Source organism: Triticum urartu, chromosome 7A, assembly GCF_056163025.1.
Source record: "Triticum urartu cultivar PI428250 chromosome 7A, HENAU_Tu73, whole genome shotgun sequence".
Classification (NCBI taxonomy): Eukaryota; Viridiplantae; Streptophyta; class Magnoliopsida; order Poales; family Poaceae; genus Triticum; species Triticum urartu.
Window position 1 is genome coordinate 538,350,292 of NC_141879.1, and position 14,162 is coordinate 538,364,453.

Consider the following 14,162-nt stretch of genomic DNA (forward strand, 5'->3'; position numbering starts at 1 on the left):
AAATCACACTAGATGTGGTGTTCGGCACGTCGGATAATTACAGATCCGAAGAGATCACGTTCCAGGTGGCTCCGTTCAGCAGCGGTTATCACGCTCTACTAGGGCGGGAAGCGTTTACAATCTTCCAAGCAATACCCCATTACGGGTACATGAAGCTCAAGATGCCCGGGCCTGACGGGATCATCACTCCCGCTAGTGATCCGGACATAGCACTCCGCGCCGAAAACAAGACAGCCGCACTGGCCCTCGAGGCACTATCCGAAGCCCTAGCGGCTGAGGAGCTGACTGCGCTGCGCTCTATGGTAAATAGGGATGATGTGGTACTCGACAAAAGATCCAAGTCCACCTCCTTTAAACCGGCGGACGAAATAGTCAAATTCCAAGTCCATCCAACGAACCCCAATAAAACAGCTTCCATCGGGGCACAGTTAAACCCTGATGTCGACGCCGCATTGCGAGAGTTCCTACGAGAGAACTAGGACATTTTCACCTGGCACCCTTCAGACATGCCAGGAATCCCACGCAGGCTGGCCGAGCACAGCTTAAATATCCAAACAGGATTCAAACCTGTCAAACAGGCTCTTCGGCGTTTTTCCGAACCTAAGAGACAGGCCATTGGAGAGGAGCTAGCAAAGCTATTGGAGGCCGGATTCATCAGAGATATAAAACATCCGGACTGGCAAGCAAACCTGGTGATGGTACCAAAGAAGGACAAATCCTGATGCCTGTGTGTTGATTTTAAAGACCTTAACAAGGCTTGCCCAAAGGATCCCTTCCCCCTCCCCCGCATCGATCAAATTATCGACGCTACCGCAGGACACGATTCGTTGTGTTTCCTCGATGCATATTCTGGCTACCATCAAATCAAGATGGCAGAACCAGACCAAGCCGCAACGACATTTATCACACCATACAGGCCATTCTGCTTCAACACGATGCCCTTCGGGCTCAAAAACGCCGGCGCAACATACCAGCGCATGATTCAGACATGTCTGGCAAGCCAGATCGGCAAAACAGTAGAGGCATATGTAGATGATGTGGTCGTCAAAACAAGACATGTTGAATCTCTAGTAGACGACTTGAGGCTCACATGTGATAACCTCCGAACATACGACATCAAGCTCAACTCGGAAAAATGCGTTTTCTGTGTTCCAGCCGGAAAGCTCTTGGGCTTCATTGTATCCGGTAGAGGAATTGAAGCAAATCCAGCCAAGATCCGAGCTCTGTCGCAACTGGATATCCCAAAGGACTTCAAACAAATACAAAAGTTAACCGTATGTGTGGCGGCTCTAAGCCGCTTCATTCGGTGCACCGAACACTTCAAATGGACAGACGCAGCCATGGCCGGACTCGATGAAATAAAAGCCATACTGGCAACAAACCCAGTCCTGGCCGCGCCAAACATTGGCGAACCAATGCTATTATATATTGCAGCAACACATCAGGTTGTAAGCGCAGTGCTCGTCGTCGAACGAGAAGCGGACGGACACAAATTCCCCCTTCAAAAGCCGGTCTATTATGTGTCCACTGTCCTCACTCCCTGTAAACCATGGTACCCGCATTATCAAAAGATTGTGTACGCGGTATTCATGGCATCCCGGAAGCTACGACACTACTTTCAAGAGTGTTCAATAACAGTAGCGTCGGAAGTACCACTCAACGATATTATAAACAACCGTGACGCAATGGGCCGGATTGCGAAATGGCCATCGAGCTCCTCCCGTTCGACATAACTTATAAGCCACGACGAGCCATCAAGTCACAAGTCTTGGCCGACTTCGTCGCAGAATGGACGGAGGTCGAACTCCCTAAAGAGTACGGCACATATTCAAATTGGATCATGCATTTTGACGGCTCCAAGATGTTGGCCGGACTGGGGGCTGGCGTCGTTTTGACGTCCCCCATAGGAGACACAGTTCAATACGTACTACAGATTATGTACACGGACTCCAACAATGCAGCCGAATATGAGGCCCTTTTACATGGTCTCCGGATGGCAGTATCCATGGGCATCCAACGCCTAGAGGTGCGCGGGGACTCGAACCTCGCAATATCCCAAATACATGGAGACTATGATGCCAAGGATGCAAAAATGGCAGCTTACCGCAATGCCGTCCTAAAAATGTCAGCTCGGTTCGAGGGGCTTGAATTTCACCATATAGCCCAGGAAAATAATCAGGCGGCAGATGTCTCGGCACGCATCGGTGCAAAACGCGATGTAGTCCCCCCCCCAACATGTTCTTGGAAAGGTTGTTCAAGCCATCCATAGCATGGGAAGGGGAGCCGAACAATAACAGCCCGGACCCAACCGCACTGCCTGACACCGAACATTCTGACACAATCGGAGGCTCTGCCAGTGAAATAACACCTTCAGCCCACGTAATAATGGCCGTCATCGCCCCGTGGATAGAACCATTCCTCGCCTACCTTACTAGGCAGGAACTCCCCGAGGACCAAAATGAGGCACGCTGCATAGTGCGGCGATCCAAAGCCTAAAGAGTCCACGAGGGAGAGCTTTATAAGAAAAGCACTACCGGAGTCCTTCAAAGGTGCATCTCCAAAGAGGAGGGGCGGAATCTCCTAGCTGAAATTCATGCCGGACTCGGCGGTCATCAAGCTGCAGCCCGGTCCCTTGTAAGCAAGGCCTTCCGTACAGGCTTTTATTGGCCGACGGCCCGGGCAGACGCTCAGGACTTAGTCCAACGATGCACCTGTTGCCAGCTCTTTGCAAACCAAAGCCATATGCCACCCACCACCCTACAAACCATCCCCATCACTTGGCCCTTCGCGGTCTAGGGGCTTGACATGGTTGGACCCCTTAAAGGCGGAACCCACAAGCAAAAATACTTACTGGTCATGGTGGATAAGTTCACCAAATGGGTAGAAGCCAAGCCTGTTAAGATGACCGAATCCGGACCGATGATAGACTTTATATCCGGGGTTGTACACCGTTATGGCGTCCCCCACAGCATCATCACTGATAACGGCACGAACTTCACGGCCGACGAGGTAAAACTCTGGTGCAAAAACATGGGCATCAAGGTCGATTATGCTTCCGTCTATCACCCACAAACTAACAGCCAGGTCGAACATGCAAATGGTGTTATCATGAGCGGCATCAAACCCAGATTAGTGCGGTCCCTCAAGGAATCTAACACGCACTGGGTAGAGGAGCTGGACTCCATACTCTGGGGGCTGCGGACCACGCCGAATCGCACCACCGGATACACACCATTCTTTATGGTGTACGGCGCAGAGGCAGTTTTGCCATGCGACATAATTCATGACTCACCTCGAGTGCGCATGTACGAAGAAAGAGAAGCCGAGCTCGATCGGCAGGACAGCTTGGACGCATTGGAGGAGGAGCGTGACGTGGCAAAAGCCCGTTCCGCATTCTATCAACAGCAGGCTCGAAGATACCAAACCAGAGAAGTACGGGCCAAAAAATTACAACGTTGGCGAATTAGTTCTACGACTACCAGACAAGAAAAATGACAAACTCAAGCCCAAGTGGGAAGGTCCCTTCATAATTGACCAAGTCCTGACTGGTGGAGCGTACCGCCTGCGGGATGCATCGGATAACCGACTCGAGCGAAACCCATGGAACGCAGCCCGTCTCCGAAGATTCTATGCCTAGCGCCGGACTCTGTGTTTGTCTCCTTCCGCTGTCCATCTTTTATACTTTCTGTCTTACATTTCTCTTCTTCTCTATCTCTCTCTCTTATAGCCTCTAAAGGCTCATAAAGTGACGCGCTATCCGCGCTCATTAAACCTGGGGGCTTCTTTAAACAGAAGCTTATTCATGCGGGCTTCATGCCCAACACATGTGTCACACTTCCGCATGTACCTTTTATTCACCATTATATGCATCGATATGACTTAAGTTTTGGCCAAGCTGGGTTGCCTGGCTCCTGTGCTTACCCCTACGTTCCTGATTGTTCGACTAGGTGGTAAAGGGAGCACCTCTGCGATTGTTACTGCCGAGTCAGCCGGACGTGTACCTCAGACTAGGTGAAGCCGAAAGCTAGCATTCTTAAGGGAATATTCGGTCGGTGAACTAAAGATGATCTTTTTTTATCTATACGCCCCCAGATGTTTTTCCTGCGTTTCTTTTCTCAGCATGGACATGCACCTTAGGGCATGCCTCCCAGGGAAAGGAACCCCTAACGGAACTATTCTCCCTGGAAGATGTTTCTTACTAACCATGTAATATAACATACCTAGTCGGGCACTTGTCTGTTCACGCCCTAATGACCCCTACGCCTGGTCTCCATGCATTCCCCGGTTCCTATATAACCGCATGGGAATTCGGACACACTCCGGACCGTCAGGTCCCGAGGCTGAAGCGAAAAGGTCGGCCATGACAAATGATCTACAATCCGACTAGAAGGCATTATAAATGTCAATTAAATTACATAGTCATTTTGACTGGTTGTATTCCTCTTCAATACCATCTAACAGGCTGTCTAATTTACAGTCCTTCTGGGAATACTTTGTGGCCAACTCTACTTGGCCGTATACTAAGCTTACAGGGATCTCCTTCCCATCGGGCCCTACAGGACGGACCTCGGCCATGTGGTTGGGGTCAGCCTTTGCGTACCGCGTCTTCACCATGGCCCAGGCCTCCCTAGCGCCTTGATGGCAGGCCGATATCTTCCACAATCGGAAGCGCCACCGTGCTCCCTTTAGCTTCTCCGCAAGCTCTCCAAGACCTTCGGGCATGGAGACGGATGGCCACAGGGCCTGGGCGACGCCACGCATTGCCTGCCGAACTCGATCGAGCAGTTGCGAGAGCTCGGGAAGAAGGTCACCCGTAGAACCGGACATCTCCTCTGCAGGACGACCTGTTAGCACACCTACAGACATTGCTCTGTTAGTCGACTTCCCCGCCGAACTTTCTTTCAAAAGGTTTGTTCAAGCACTTACTAAATATGCCGCGCCGAAGCTGCTGATTCTCCTTCACGGAGTCTGACAAGTGGGCACGAACATCTTTCAGCTCCACGCCCAGCCTAGTGTTGGCATCTTGGAGATCGTTCTTCTCCCCCATCACCTTTAATAGCACCCTCTCACCAGCCTTTAGCTGGCGTAGGAGGTGTTGCCTTTCCGGATTCAATCCAGCGCCATCTGCAATTTCATTTGTCAGATTCGCACCAAAGCTGTGCTTCGCAAAATACTTATTTTTCGAAGTGTATATTACCAGAGGGGTCTCCTTAGGCTCCCCTGCCACGGCTAGTGTGGCCTCCAGTTGGGCTTTGCACTCTTCCAGCTCCTTGGACAGTAGGAAATTCTTTTCTGTAAGAACCTGCATGATCCTTAAATTAGTTATTCTAACTGTTTCAAGTCTCGGGGGCTACTGCTATATATATAATTACCAAAATTTTCTTACCCGTATGTCTTTTACATATTGCTCCGTGGCTCTGGCTAGACCATTTTGAGCGGCACGGAGGTGCGCATCTCCTGAGTTGAAGGCATCTAACGCCCCTTGGGAGAAACAAGCATCGCGAAGAATTGTCCGGCGACGCCTGTGGTTCATGGCACTCTCCACCTCAGAGTTGGTGGCAGACAACCCGTCCACATCCTCTGTCGGAGGAGCGTCTGGCGCGCGCCTTGCGTTCGCCTCCGCCTCCGGACCAGGCTTTGGAGCCTCGCTGGTGGAGGCATGATTGGCAGCCTCTCCGGGTATAGTCCGGCGAGGTCTCTTTGTCCTGAAGAGAGCACGAGTGTCAATGTGCCTCGAAGGTATAACACCTGGGATAAGGGGGCGCGCCATACCTTTGCGCTGACGCCTCGGTCCGGACTGCGCTTCTTTTCGGCCCACGGGGCCCTACGGCCCCTCGTTGGCTTGTCGCCGCAGGTTCGGCCTTCCGCCCTAAAAACCTCCCCTGTAAAGTTCGGTTGCAATCAGGAAACTGAACACGAGTGGGCGGACACCTATTCGGGGTATTGGGACTTCGATCTCAGGTACCTGGGGCGTCAGGATTAGCCATGGGTAATCGGCCGTAATGGCCACCAAGGCGTTGTCCTCGCTCAATTGATGGAACACTCCATCAATCAGCTCCACAGATATGTCCGGATCCTCTTGAGAGGCCGGGTCGAGGGACCGTCCTGGGTCCTCGGGTTGTGGAGGAGGGCTGCTTATTTCCTTAACAGCCCGGCGCAGTTCCTGCGTTAAAGTCGTCAGACTGAATATTTAACAATGGGAATACAAAACGGATAGACAAGTAAATACGACCGCTTACCCAGCTCGGGGGATTGTCCATGGAGAATCCACCCCGAGGGTTGACGCGGAGAAATTCCTCCTCTTCTCCCTTATACAAAGTGGACAAGATCTTTACTAGAGCGGCAGCTGAATCCGGCCCCTTACGATCGTAGCGGGTGGCGTCGTCCTTCCCGTTGAAATCCCACATGGGGTGGCTTCTATACTGAAGCGGCTGCACCCCCCGCATAATGCATTCGTCCATAACCCCGATCATGGTTAGTATGGAATGGGCTAACAATCTTTTTCGGCCCATCAGGTAAATGATGTCCCTGTCACTTTCCCTCTGAGGGCTGTTGAATTCAGGGAGGCCGATCCGGACAGGATCCGGCAGCGGGACGTCTTCTATATAAAACCATTCCGAGGGCCAGTCTTCGGACGCCTTCTTTGGGGTTCCGGACAGATATCCGGTCCCGGCGATGCGCCACACTTCAGCTCCACCCACTTGATATATTGACCCCTTCTTGGAATGGGGCACGAGGCAAAATAGCTCCTTCCACAGTCCGAAATGAGCTTCAACACCCAGGAACAGCTCGCAAAGGGCTACAAAGCCCGCGATATGCAATACTGAGGCAGGCGTGAGATGATGTAGCTGGAGGCCGTAGAACTCCAGCATCCCCCGGAGAAATGGGTGGATTGGAAATCCAAGCCCCCTTATTAAGTAAGGGACAAGGCACACCCGCTCTCCTTTGGAGGGATTAGGGGCATTCTCTGCTTGCTCTCCGCCATTGTAGATGGCAAGACCGGCTCGAACCAGGACCATATAGGCCGGAGGGAGAAATCCCTTGGTCTGGAGCGTCACTAGCTCGCTATGCGGGGTGGAACATCTCTCCTAACATCCAGGCTTATGGCTGGAAGGGCGAGCGGAGGAGTTGCGACGGCTGGCCATGGTGGAATGGACCTTTGTCGGATGCGCTCTGATGAACACTCGTGGAGGGGAGAAGGTGTGGATTGGATCTAAATCCTCATCCCCTTAAATAGGGCAGCTCATTTACGCGGCTAGGGGTGTGAATGTAAAAACACTCAGACTTTTCATATTCGTTTGACACGTGGGAAGCGGCCATTATTGGGCGTAGAAGCCAAGGAGCGCAACATCTATAAGAAACCGGACTTTATTCAAACAGGTACACGGAATTTGGAGGAGAACTCGCCTTGCAATGCCGAAGGCAATCTGCGCGCCGGACTCATCGTCATTGAAGCCTGGTTCGGGGGCTACTGAGGGAGTCCTAGATTAGGGGGTGTCCGGATGGCCGGACTATACCTTCAGCCGGACTCCTGGACTATGAAGATACAAGATTGAAGACTTCGTCCCGTGTCCGGAAGGGACTTTTCCTTGGCGTGGAAGGCAAGCTTGGCGATACAGATATGTAGATCTCCTACCATTGTAACCCTAACCCTACCCGGTGTCTATATAAACCGGAGGGTTTTAGTCTGTAGGACAACATACACATCAACAATCATACCATAGGCTAGCTTCTAGGGTTTAGCCTCCTCGATCTCGTGGTAGATCTACTCTTGTACTACCCATATCATCAATATTAATCAAGCAGGACGTAGGGTTTTACCTCCATCGAGAGGGCCCGAACCTGGGAAAAACTTCGTGTCCCTTGTCTCCTGTTACCATCCGGCCTAGACGCACAGTTCGGGACCCCCTACCCGAGATCCGCCAGTTTTGACACCGACAACCATTTTTCACAAGAAAAAACCATATTATGATCATCCAAGAATCGTGTATGTGCCATGTCAAAAAAAAGGAACCATGTATGTGCCAAACGAACTGTGAGAAATCTAAGAATAAAAATAAGATGAAAAAAATGGCCCAAAAAATAAATGTTAAAAGTATAAAAGTTATTGTACTCCTATATGATTTCATACGTACTAATAATTAATTAATGACGCGTGTGCAAAAATTTAGTACACCACTATGCGCTCTATACCAGGTGGACATCAGACAAGTTGTGACATGTGCCTCCTCAGAATTTATCTATACTAGACCTTCTCAAAGCGCCGTTGACCAGCCCCACCGCTTACATCCCCTTTGTCCTGCCGCTCACTTTCACCTCTCTCTCAACGTCGATCGCCGCCTAGATGTGTCACCTAACTTGCCACCGTCCTCCTACACTCTCGTCTTAGATTTGACCCCAAAGTCACGCGGCAGGCAGCAGCAGCAGGTTCCCGTGTCACCATGAGCTAGATGGGGAAGCGGGGGTTGGGTTGGGAGAGCCTGCACTGGCGAAGAAGACGGACGAGGACTGGCAGCCCCGGAGCTACCTCGCCGCCGCGTCCAGTTCGACCCCGCCTCCTGCAAGCACGGCGACTTCTTTGACATCGTCTAGGCAGGCCATGTACTAACCACACCCAATCTCTTCAGGCCAGTACAGTACAGTATAGTAGGCAATTTGGGATTTTTTTGTGAAACTGAAATTGAGGAAATTTTGACACAACTAAATGTGGAGACTGAGTTGTTTGGTCAATTAGTTAATCAACACGTACAATAGAGACAATTTGTTGCAACATTGACACGATTATGTGATGTAGAGATAATGAGATATGCTCATGTTCTATTGCTACTCGAACCATGATATTTACCGTGTTTTGCGTGGTATAATATAATTGAGTCCGTTGAATCTGTTGCGGAGGCCTCGTGGTTATCTATTTCTTCATGTTTCTCGCGTAGTGGTTGGAGCCCATCTCGCAGCCGTGGACTCCTGTTACCAAATTATTTGGCGATCTGGCACTGATTTCTTGGCGCGGCCAGCAAAAAATTCTCCCACGCCGGTGCACCACGCACCAAATCAGGTCCTAAACTAACCACCATAGTCTCCTAGTCCTCTTTGAAAACAAACACATCCTCATTATCCAAACAAATCTAGCTCGAGGGGTGCCCAGCGTCCCTCTGCTTCCACTCCGACGGGTGGTCAGGGGTTCCTCTGCTTCCTCTATGATGGCCGATCAATCGGCACACGATGATCACAGTGGGGCGCCACGGTATCATTCTCTTCTCCCTCCTCATTCCCCTCTCTCCTAGTCTCTGTCACACCCCCTTAAGTACTTTTCTTCCTTCCTGACTTGCGTGATTGTGCTGATTGTCCATTATTTCTACATTGCAATTTTCTTTTTGCATGATGCATCAGTATTGGTTTGTTGGCGGTTCATAATTTTAGGTTGGCAAGTTTTCTTGTTGTACGAGTTGATCTTGTTTTCTTTATTTTCTTTCTATACTATGTTAGCCATAAACTAATTTTGTAAGAAATAGAGAGAATATTTGTAGAACCTTAAATCTAGGATTTAGCTGGTATTCTCACAAAAAGGTTATGTTTTATGTGTTTACTACTGTAGCAACTTTAAGGTGGTTTCACCCGTTTTTGGTACAACTCGCCTGGTGCCGCAGTACATAATTTATTTTCCAGTTAATTAAACTATGAATCTATCATATGAATCCACTTTCTTTCTGATTCACATCACAATTAGATAGTATGCTGCATGAAAAAGTAACTCATCTCCAACTAGTATGTGCTTCTGATGGCCATTAATAACCTGAACAGTTTCCTCAGTTTCTAGTTCAGAAAGTTGAAATAGGTATTAATAAACTTGCACATTAGTTAGCTTATTTGGATAGATCTCCTAATGACCATCTTGTTAGTTATGGCCAATGTAGGCCAAATATAGAATTGTTTGATTGATGATCTCATTGTTACTATATAATTTTTTGTAGCAATGTAGACGTCGACCGTAGTTGGATGTACAAAGAGAGACGGGGGAAGTTAATCAGTGATGCTTGGCAACATGGAGTAGATAATTTTCTAGATCATGCATTCTCATTGCCCGATGCTGCCGTAGATGGGGAATCCCATTGTCCTTGCAGCAACTGCTTTTGCCATCATAAGCGCACAAGGGATGTCATGACTAGACACTTGTGTAGCAATGGATTCATGTTAGGATACGAGAGATGGACTAGCCATGGGGAGTCTGATGTACCTGAAAATGTAGAGCATGATAACATGGGGGTGGAGATAGAATGAATGACATGCTAGTTGATGAAATTGTTGCCGAAGGGGTTTCTAAAGGTGATGAGCCAACAAAAGCTGCCAAAAAATTCTATGAAATGTTGATGGAAGCCGATAAACCATTGCATGAGAAGACCACACAATCACGTCTATCCATTGTAGGAAGGCTAATGACTATTAAAACACAACATAATTTGTCAGAAGCTTGTTACAATGAGATGATGGCTCTTATACATGACATTGTTGGGGACGATGCTGCAAAAGATCTCCCAGCAAGCTTCCATAGGTCCAAGAAGCTTGTGCATAGTCTAGCAATGCCTTACGTCAAAATTCATGCATGCCCCAATAATTGTATGATTTACTATAAAGAGAATGAAAATAAAGAAAAATGCACTATCTGCAAAGAACCTAGATATGAGGAAACAACAGCAGGAAATAAATCTACGAAGATACCAAGAAAAGTTCTGCGCTATCTCCCAATTACTCCTAGGCTACAATGGTTGTACATGTCACAAAGAACTGCCAAGCACATGGACTATCACGCAAGGCCTCGTGACAGTGATGAAGTAATGGTTCACCCTTCTCATGGTGAAGCTTGGAAGGAATTTAATAGGGAATTTAAAAAATTTGCCGAGGAAGTAAGGAATATAAGGCTATGTCTAGCGACTGATGGCTTCACACCTTTTGGTATTAAAGCAGCCTCCTACTCGTGTTGGCCAGTATTTGTTGTACCTTATAATCTTCCACCAGAAATGTGCATGAAGCAGAGTAACCTGATCCTTGCACTAGTTATTCCCGGTCCAGATCATCCAGGAAAGAATCTGAACGTTTTTATGCAGCCTCTAGTTGACGAACTTGATGATTTGTGGAGAAATGGTGTAGAAACTTATGATGGTTATCGAAAGCAAAATTTCACCTTAAAGGCAGCTTTGCTTTGGACCATTCATGACTTTCCAGCTTATGGATTAGTAGCATGCTGGAGCACCCATCGAAAGCTTGCTTCCCTATATGCGGATCTGACATAAAGACATTCTCATTGAAGAATGGCAGAAAGCCGTGCTGGTTTGACTGCCACAGGAGATTCCTTCCCACTAACCATGCATTTCATAGGAGTGTGAAATGTTTTCGCAAGAAAAAAATAGTTCTAAATCCTCCACCAAAGCCCTTGTCCGGAGAAGAGGTGTATGAACAACTCAAAATTCTTGTTCATGACGAAACTGGCAAGAGTAAATTTGAGGGGTTTGGGAAGGAGCACAATTGGATCACTATAAGTGGTTTGTGGCAACTAGAGTATTTTCAGATATTGCTGCTTCGCCACAACAAAGCACGCCTTGATGTTGCTTTATATTGTGATCGACCAAAGCTACACCTGAACAAGAATTCAAAGGGTGTGTGGAAGAAACCTAGAGCGAAATATTGTGTCAGCAAGGACGATAAAATGACCATCCTTAAGTGGTTTAAATAAGTGAAGTTTTCTGATGGGTTTGTTGCTAATTTAAGTAAAACTGTGAACTTACAACAACAAAAATTTATTGGGCTGAAAAGCCATGACTACCACATCATCATGGAGCGCCTCTTGCCAGTTGCTCTACGAGGCTTCATCCCAGAACCTAAATGGAAGGTCATAGTAGAGCTAAGTTTTTTTATCGGCAATTGTGTGCCAAAGAAATTGCTCCTAAACGGATGCATGAACTTGTGGAGGAGGTTCATGTTCTATTATGCAACCTTGAGAAAATGTTCCCACCAGGCTTCTTCAATGTAATGCAACACCTGATTGTGCATCTCCCATATGAAGCAAGGATTGGCGGGCCTGTGGCATATCGTTGGATGTATGTTTTTGAGAGGTATGCTAGACTATATGTACCTTTAATTTGTACATCATGTTTTAATCTATTTATGTCTTGTATCACTGAAACTCATAATAATTTGTTATAGGGCAATGCACTATCTTCGTTTAAAAGTGCGAAACAAGGCAAGAGTGGAGGGTTCAATCGTTGAAGCTTGTATTGTATAGCAGATCACAAATTGTGTTTCTCTGTACTTCAGTGATCACGTTCGCACTATATGGAAGAAGAATCCACGATATAATGACGGAGGAACAAGCATGCATAATGATGGGTGTACCTTAGATGTATTTCAGCATGAAGGAAACCTACATGGAAGGGCAATTGCCCGAGAACTATCGCGCGAAGAGTTGAATGCAGCAAGGTTGTACATTTTGATCAACTGCTCTGCTGTTGACAGATTTCGAGATGAAGTGATGAATAATTTGCAATTTTAGTATTGTAGTGTGCAAAATGTTCAGATGTTTATAGTCATACGTGTATTTGCAGAGAATTTGAGGATGAAAAATATGTGATGCATCCCAATTTGACACTGGAGGGCCTTGATCAAATGATGGCATCAGAATTTGTGGAATGGTTCGAGATTGCTGTAAGAAAATTTTAATTAGCCTTATATATGCTCTCCATTCAACTACTACTATGTTTAATAATCCAAGTATTTTTCCACTTCATTGTAGTGCAAACAAGATCATAATTCTGATGAGGACTTGTGGAATTTAGCTAATGGATGCAGCTCTAGAGCCTATTCCTATAGCTCCTATGACGTGAATGGATTTCGCTTTAGATTAGAGGCATCTGAGAAAAAACGTAGAAGGTTGAAAACAGTGAACACAGGAGTTTGTTTGTCTTCCTTCATCTCAGAGACTCAACATCTTGAGTACTATGGTGTCATTGAGGAAATAATCAAATTATCCTTCACAGCTAGTAGAAAAATTGAGATGGTACTCTTCAAATGTCGTTGGTTTGATCCTATCAAAGGTGTGAAGCCAAATGCAAAATTAGGTTTGGTGGAGATCCAATGGTCTTCAAGGCTTCGTAATTTTGAATCATTTGCCATGGCTCACCAAGCTACACAAGATTATTACTTGAAGTATGCATCCTCGAGGAGAGATCTTCGTGATTGGAGGGTTGTGTACACGATTCAGCCAAGCAGCAGCTTTAGTAACCTTGACGACTGTGCATATGACCCATCTACTACAGATGAATATTTCAAAGAAGTTAGTCAGCTGGGTAGTTTTTCTGTAGACGTTGGCAAATTTGTTGATGAGTCTGCTGAGCCAAGAAAGGAGTCAGATGATGTGATGCTTGATCCCTCTGAAATTGAAAGAATAGAAAATCAAGACTTTAATGATGAGGGAGAAGAATCTTCAGAAGATGATTTGGAAGAGAGTACCAATGAGGAAGAAGATTTACCACAAGAGGAAGGAGAAGAAGAGACATATGAGACCAAAGATGAGGATGATGCAATAGAGCATGACTCGGAATATGACGATGATGATTACTAAACATTTATAGCTTTTGCACTTGTCATTTTGTTTCTTGGTACCAATAAATATTATATAGTGACACAACTAGTGAGTAATATAGTATGTTTACTATTGGTAGTAATACATATTGTATAGTGATTTAGTGACACTACTATTGAACAAATATACCATGGTTGGTAGTATTTCCAGTTTAGCTGTTACATAACGTTTCAAGTCCTTTTTTCTTCTACTTGCATGCCTTTTGTTATCATTTAGTCGTTATTTTTATGTAACTAATGAGCATGCATTTGCCACTATGTAAACAGGATGGGCCGCTTGAATTATAGGCGTTTCTCAGTGCCTAGGCTGGACAAGTCTTCTTCTAGTGTCTCCATAGGAAAGAATGGATCAACTCAGTCAACTACACAGGCTAAAAAAGCTAGAACACCAAGAACTAGGACTTCAGCCGGTTTCAGACTAGAGGAAATTGACCGACCGCTTATAGTTTCCAAAGGCGTGTAAGTATTAAATATTCCAACTGCTTTACTTGTTGGAGCAATATTCATGTGCTAACAATCTTTGATCAAAT

At 46.8% G+C, this 14,162-nt stretch overlaps 1 pseudogene; it reads left to right on the forward strand.

Annotated features, from left to right (window-relative positions):
• The first annotated feature begins 10,158 nt into the window (after positions 1 to 10,158).
• LOC147960324 (uncharacterized) lies at positions 10,159 to 13,612 on the forward strand (annotated as a pseudogene).
• The last annotated feature ends 550 nt before the right edge of the window (positions 13,613 to 14,162 follow it).